This window comes from Dicentrarchus labrax, unplaced genomic scaffold (genome assembly GCF_905237075.1).
Source record: "Dicentrarchus labrax unplaced genomic scaffold, dlabrax2021, whole genome shotgun sequence".
Taxonomy (NCBI): Eukaryota; Metazoa; Chordata; class Actinopteri; family Moronidae; genus Dicentrarchus; species Dicentrarchus labrax.
Window position 1 is genome coordinate 32,488,936 of NW_026136720.1, and position 6,000 is coordinate 32,494,935.

At 38.6% G+C, this 6,000-nt stretch overlaps 1 pseudogene; it reads left to right on the forward strand.

Moving 5' to 3' along the window:
• Positions 1-1,193: 1,193 nt before the first annotated feature.
• Positions 1,194-5,996, forward strand: LOC127352616 (myosin heavy chain, fast skeletal muscle-like; annotated as a pseudogene).
• Positions 5,997-6,000: the final 4 nt, after the last annotated feature.

Consider the following 6,000-nt stretch of genomic DNA (forward strand, 5'->3'; position numbering starts at 1 on the left):
GGCTGGGCTCATGCATTACTTGAGTGCACAGGAGCGGAGTGGTGTGCTTGGGTTATTTTTAGCACATCTTCACCTATTCCCAGTTTGTCCAGTAGAAGCACTTCCACAAAGTCCACTGTGTCATTTTCATCAGCTCCTTCTTATACGTTGAGTTTTGTATTAATTTCCTCTCTAGATAGTCCATCTTATTAGACATGTCCTTCTGATTTCTCAGTAAATGGTCTTCACACATATCCAATCTCTCCTCTGCCTCTTCCACCTGATCCCGGGTAATTTTTGAGCTCTAGTTTGAGTTCTTTTACATCACGACTCAGATCAGTAAAAGCTTCTTTTGTCTCAGTCTGGAATACTTTAAAGTATTTCCTGGAATGTTCAACTTTATCCGTGATGTCCTCTGTGAATTTCTGGAGCAGTTGTTCCTTCATGCAGTCTTCTGGTGTTTGACTGCTAAAGCTCTTCTCAATTTGGCCAAAACACCAGAGCTAGAACAAGCCTTGTATTCAACACTTCAGTGGATCTTCTAAATGTCCTGCTGGAAATGAGACCTTAAAGATAAAATACATTGTTTCAGGGAAAACATTATGTTTTCTATAGTGTCATCACATTATCCACACTGTCCTTTATCTGGGTTATGATCAAAAATGAAATACAACCTTAAATTCTTTAAAAAGTAAATACAATGCTTGCTAAGAAGTATTGACTAATGAGTATATTGAGAAGAATTTAATTGTCAGATTAGTTCTTTATTTTGAGTTAATATTAAATGGAATAAAGACATTAAGTAAACATGACACTGATGTATTTCTAAATGAATATTTATGCCTGAAACTCGACATTGTTTAATGTTCTATTATTGAAGTATTGATTAAACAGTTAGTATGACAAAGCAAATACTGAACATACTAAGTGAAACCTGAAACATCCAAAGTATGTGCAACACATGTTTCTACTCTGCTGTCTGCCTTACCATATTTGGCATTATCCACATTTAACTTTGCCTCTGTCAGCCAACCCCAGTTAATATAGGGAGTTTGTGAAGAAATGCCAGCAGGTCACAGACAACCTGTTATTGCTTGTGGTAAATCTGTCTTCTCTTATGCCACTTAAATGTGTTTAGGAAATTATCTCCATTTAGTAAATGGTATTAATGATTCAAATGTTATTGGAAATGTAAACATTTGATTGAATGTGTGTTTTTAAATGTACACTCTACATATAACAAACGCTTATATGTAACTGTAAATATAATTGATTTGAACAGGACTGGTGAATACTGTTGGCAGAGAGGGGGTCAGGTAATGACAACTTTAAAATTTTAACTTTCATTCATAAGATTGTAATATAATAATAATAATATGTAATATATATGTACAAAAGGTTTCTCATTCTGTTAGGTCCAGACCAAGAAAACTGGACGCAAGACGTTTTCCAAGTTTACTAGGATAGTTCAGTACACAGGTCTTTCAACAAACACAGGCAAACAAATCCAAAGGGCAAAGGCAAAAAGGCATGTTCAAAAGCAGGCAAGGAATCTAAAAACCAAAGTACAGTAAATATAAGAGACAATACTGGAACGCTTGGCTCAACAGAAAAAGACAAAACAAAAGGCAAAGATGGGAGAAAAGGTTATTCATCCAAACTACATGTTAGTATTTGTTCTCAGGAGCAGCTAAGTCTGAAAAAGACTTGGAATAACCCACCTGTAACACACAGACATGGTTTCAGTGTGAATATGTTTACTGTTGAGCAAAATTTCAAGCTCAAGTGTTGTTTAATTACATGGACTTACATTAGTCTAATATTGCAATGCACCTAAGTGATGTACAAAGTTTATTTTTATTTTTATTTATTTATACTTTTTTAATTGCAATAACTTTGTATTTGTGTAACAGACATAAGCTGCCACCATGAGTACGGACGCAGAGATGGCCCTTTATGGGAAAGCTTCCATATACCTCCGCAAGCCAGAGAAGGAGAGACTTGAGGCTCAGAGCAAACCTTTTGATGCCAAGTCTGCCTGCTATGTGGTCGATACCAAGGAGCTGTACTTGAAAGCAACAATCCTCAAGAAAGATGGTGGCAAAGTCACTGTCAAAGTCCTGGACACGGAGGAGGTTGGTATCATTAAGTCAGAGTTAGCTGGTATTCAATACAATCAGCCCTCATTGTGACAAATGTCTTGTTCCAGGAGAAGACAGTGAAAGAAGATGACGTCTCTCCAATGAACCCTCCGAAGTTCGACAAAATTGAGGACATGGCCATGATGACCCATCTCAATGAAGCGTCTGTGTTGTATAACCTCAAAGAGCGTTATGCAGCATGGATGATCTACGTAAGAAAAGCTGCCTAATAAGCAAGAGAAACATTGAAAATGGCTATACCTGAACGAAACATAGAGTTAACTGCTGGATTTATGATCACTTTCAGACCTACTCTGGGCTGTTCTGTGCCACTGTGAACCCCTATAAGTGGCTCCCAGTGTATGATCAGGAAGTTGTAAATGCCTATAGAGGTAATAAGCGTATGGAGGCTCCACCCCACATCTTCTCTGTCTCTGACAACGCTTTTCAGTTCATGCTTACTGGTAAGTTGTTACCATAACAATGTTGAATTAATCAGTATATGAGGTTTCTGCTGAGTAAAAATATGGTTATTCTTTTTTCCCCCAATTGAACAGATAGGGAGAACCAGTCTGTCTTGATCACGTAAGTTTCACATTTGTAGACTTTGCTGAACATAATCTAATATGATAAAATTCTTACCAGTCTGTGTCTATACCTAGTGGAGAATCTGGTGCTGGAAAGACTGTGAACACCAAGCGTGTCATCCAGTATTTTGCAACAATCTCAGTTGGTGGAGACAAGAAGAGGGACACATCAAAGGTTTGTTACTGTATGATGATCACAATTCAGTGTTCTTTAAGTAAGGAATACATACATTCATTTTCTGACATCAATTTTAAACCTGGATTATAGGGGTCACTGGAGGATCAGATTATTGCAGCCAATCCTCTGTTGGAGGCCTATGGTAACGCCAAAACTGTGAGGAATGACAACTCTTCTCGTTTTGTAAGTATGGAAGGATTTCTACACATGAGAGGTGTTGTTACACATTGCCCATTATGAGGGACATTAAAAATTCCATTGTTCCAAACAGGGTAAATTCATCAGAATCCATTTCGGCACAACTGGCAAACTGGCTAGTGCTGATATTGAGACATGTAAGTAAAAGGTCTCATAGTACATACAAATAGTTTGAATTGAGAATTAGACAGTCTATGACTCTTTAATAACGTCTGTAGATCTGCTGGAGAAGTCTAGAGTAACATTCCAGCTTCCTGATGAAAGAGGCTACCACATCTTCTTCCAGATGATGACCAACCACAAACCTGAGATAATTGGTAAACAGATGTAGTTTTCCCATAACATTAAACGCACTTACATTTTACATTTTTCAACCATTTTTTGAATTTGTTACTCCTTTTTTGATCTACAGAAATGGCTCTCATCACAAGCAACCCCTATGACTTCCCAATGTGTAGCATGGGACAGATCACTGTAGCCAGCATTGATGACAAAGTAGAGCTGGAAGCCACTGATGTGAGTCATCTTCACTTCAAAATATTTTAATGCATTTTGTCCATTAAGTGCAATATTAAAACTACTGTTTAAATGCATTTTCCAAAGTGATTATGTTTTGTTTGGTCACCTTTTTTAAAACAGAATGCCATTGATATCCTGGGCTTCACTAATGAAGAGAAGATGAGCATCTACAAGATGACTGGTGCTGTGCTCCACCATGGTAGCATGAAGTTCAAGCAGAAGCAGCGTGAGGAGCAGGCTGAGCCAGATGGTACAGAGGGTGAGTATCTAATGTCAGCTCAAAGGAATAGCTTTGGAACAACAGCGGAAGTCATGATGGAAGGTCACAGTCCCAGACTGCATGTATAAATCACTAAACCTTTCCAGATGCTGACAAGGTTGCTTACTTGCTGGGTCTGAACTCTGCTGACATGCTGAAGGCTCTATGCTATCCCAGAGTTAAGGTCGGAAATGAGTTTGTCACCAAGGGACAGACTGTACCACAGGTAATTAAGATATATTGGTATACTTTTTTTTGTTTCCATGCATTTATAAGCACTACATTTACATGTAGTACATGTGCATCAACATGAGAAAAAGAAAACTGAGAAGGGAATTAGTCCCTTTTACGTTTGTTACATCAGGTGTATTGTGCAAGTTATCTCTACTTTTGTTTATCAGTAATCCAGCATTTTACAAAACATTTGACTGACTCTAATCCAAATCATATACTTGTATTTAGGTGATGAACGCAGTGCCTGCCCTGGCCAAGTCCATCTATGAGAGGATGTTCTTGTGGATGGTCATCCGTATCAACCAGATGTTGGACACCAAACAGCCAAGGCAGTTCTTCATTGGTGTCCTGGATATTGCTGGCTTTGAAATCTTTGATGTAAGCTTAATTTCCACTGAGTTATCATCTGATACTTTTCATGACTGAATCATTCTTATTGTCTGAAAGATATTACACTGAATATTTGTCCCCTCACAGTTCAACACCTTGGAGCAGCTGTGCATTAACTTCACCAATGAGAAGCTGCAACAGTTTTTCAACCACACCATGTTTGTCCTGGAACAAGAAGAGTACAAGATGAGGGTATTATCTGGGAGTTCATTGACTTTGGCATGGACTTGGCTGCCTGCATTGAGCTGATTGAAAAGGTAATCATTTCATTTTGTGATTCTATGTGATTGTTCTTATTTTCACTTAATGTATGACTTAAATACAGAATTTTTGCTACTTTTTTCAAGCCCATGGGTATCTTCTCCATCCTTGAGGAGGAGTGCATGTTCCCCAAGGCCACAGACACATCCTTCAAGAACAAGCTGTATGACCAGCATCTTGGCAAAAACAAAGCATTTGAGAAGCCAAAGCCCGCCAAGGGCAAGGCTGAGGCCCACTTCTCCCTGGTGCACTATGCTGGTACCGTGGACTACAATATCGGCGGCTGGCTGGACAAGAACAAGGATCCACTGAATGAATCTGTTATTCAGCTGTACCAGAAATCCCCAGTAAAACTGCTGGGTCTTCTCTATCCTCCTGTTGTTGAGGGTATGATAGAAACTACAGTATATTTAAAAGTATTTCTAAGGTTATAGATAATGTATATTTTTTACCTAACTATATATCATGTGTTCATGTAAAATTAATGAGTCTCGCTCTAACATGTCTACTTAAAACCATTCACAGAGACTGGTGGTGCCAAGAAGGGAGGCAAGAAGAAGGGTGGTTCTATGCAGACTGTGTCTTCACAGTTTAGGGTAAGATTTAACATTTCAAACTTTGGTATAAAATCTTATCTATGTTTAATATCACAGTTGTGACATTTTATGACAAGAGTTACCATTTTGGATCTACAGGAGAACTTGGGCAAGCTGATGACTAACTTGAGGAGCACCCATCCTCACTTTGTGCGCTGCCTGATTCCCAATGAATCAAAGACTCCAGGTACATAGAGACCATGATCTCAACAGAGTGTTTGAGGGGTGGTTTAGTTGGTATGGTTTACTTCAGGTTGTGTTGCTTCAACAAAGAGAGTAACTACTATATTCATTTAAAGAAGTAATTAAGAAATATAATTTTACAGGTCTGATGGAGAACTTCCTGGTCATCCACCAGCTCAGATGTAACGGTGTGCTGGAGGGTATCAGAATCTGCAGAAAAGGTTTCCCCAGCAGAATCCTCTATGCTGACTTTAAGCAGAGGTATCAACAGATAGTCTAACACAATTATGATGCAGACTATTCAAAGAAAATGTTCACACTGACCACTAATTCTCTTATAAAAGGTACAAGGTACTGAATGCCAGTGTCATCCCTGAGGGCCAGTTCATTGATAACAAGAAGGCTTCAGAGAAGTTGCTTGGATCAATTGATGTTAATCATGACGAGTACAGATTCGGACACACCAAGGTAAGCA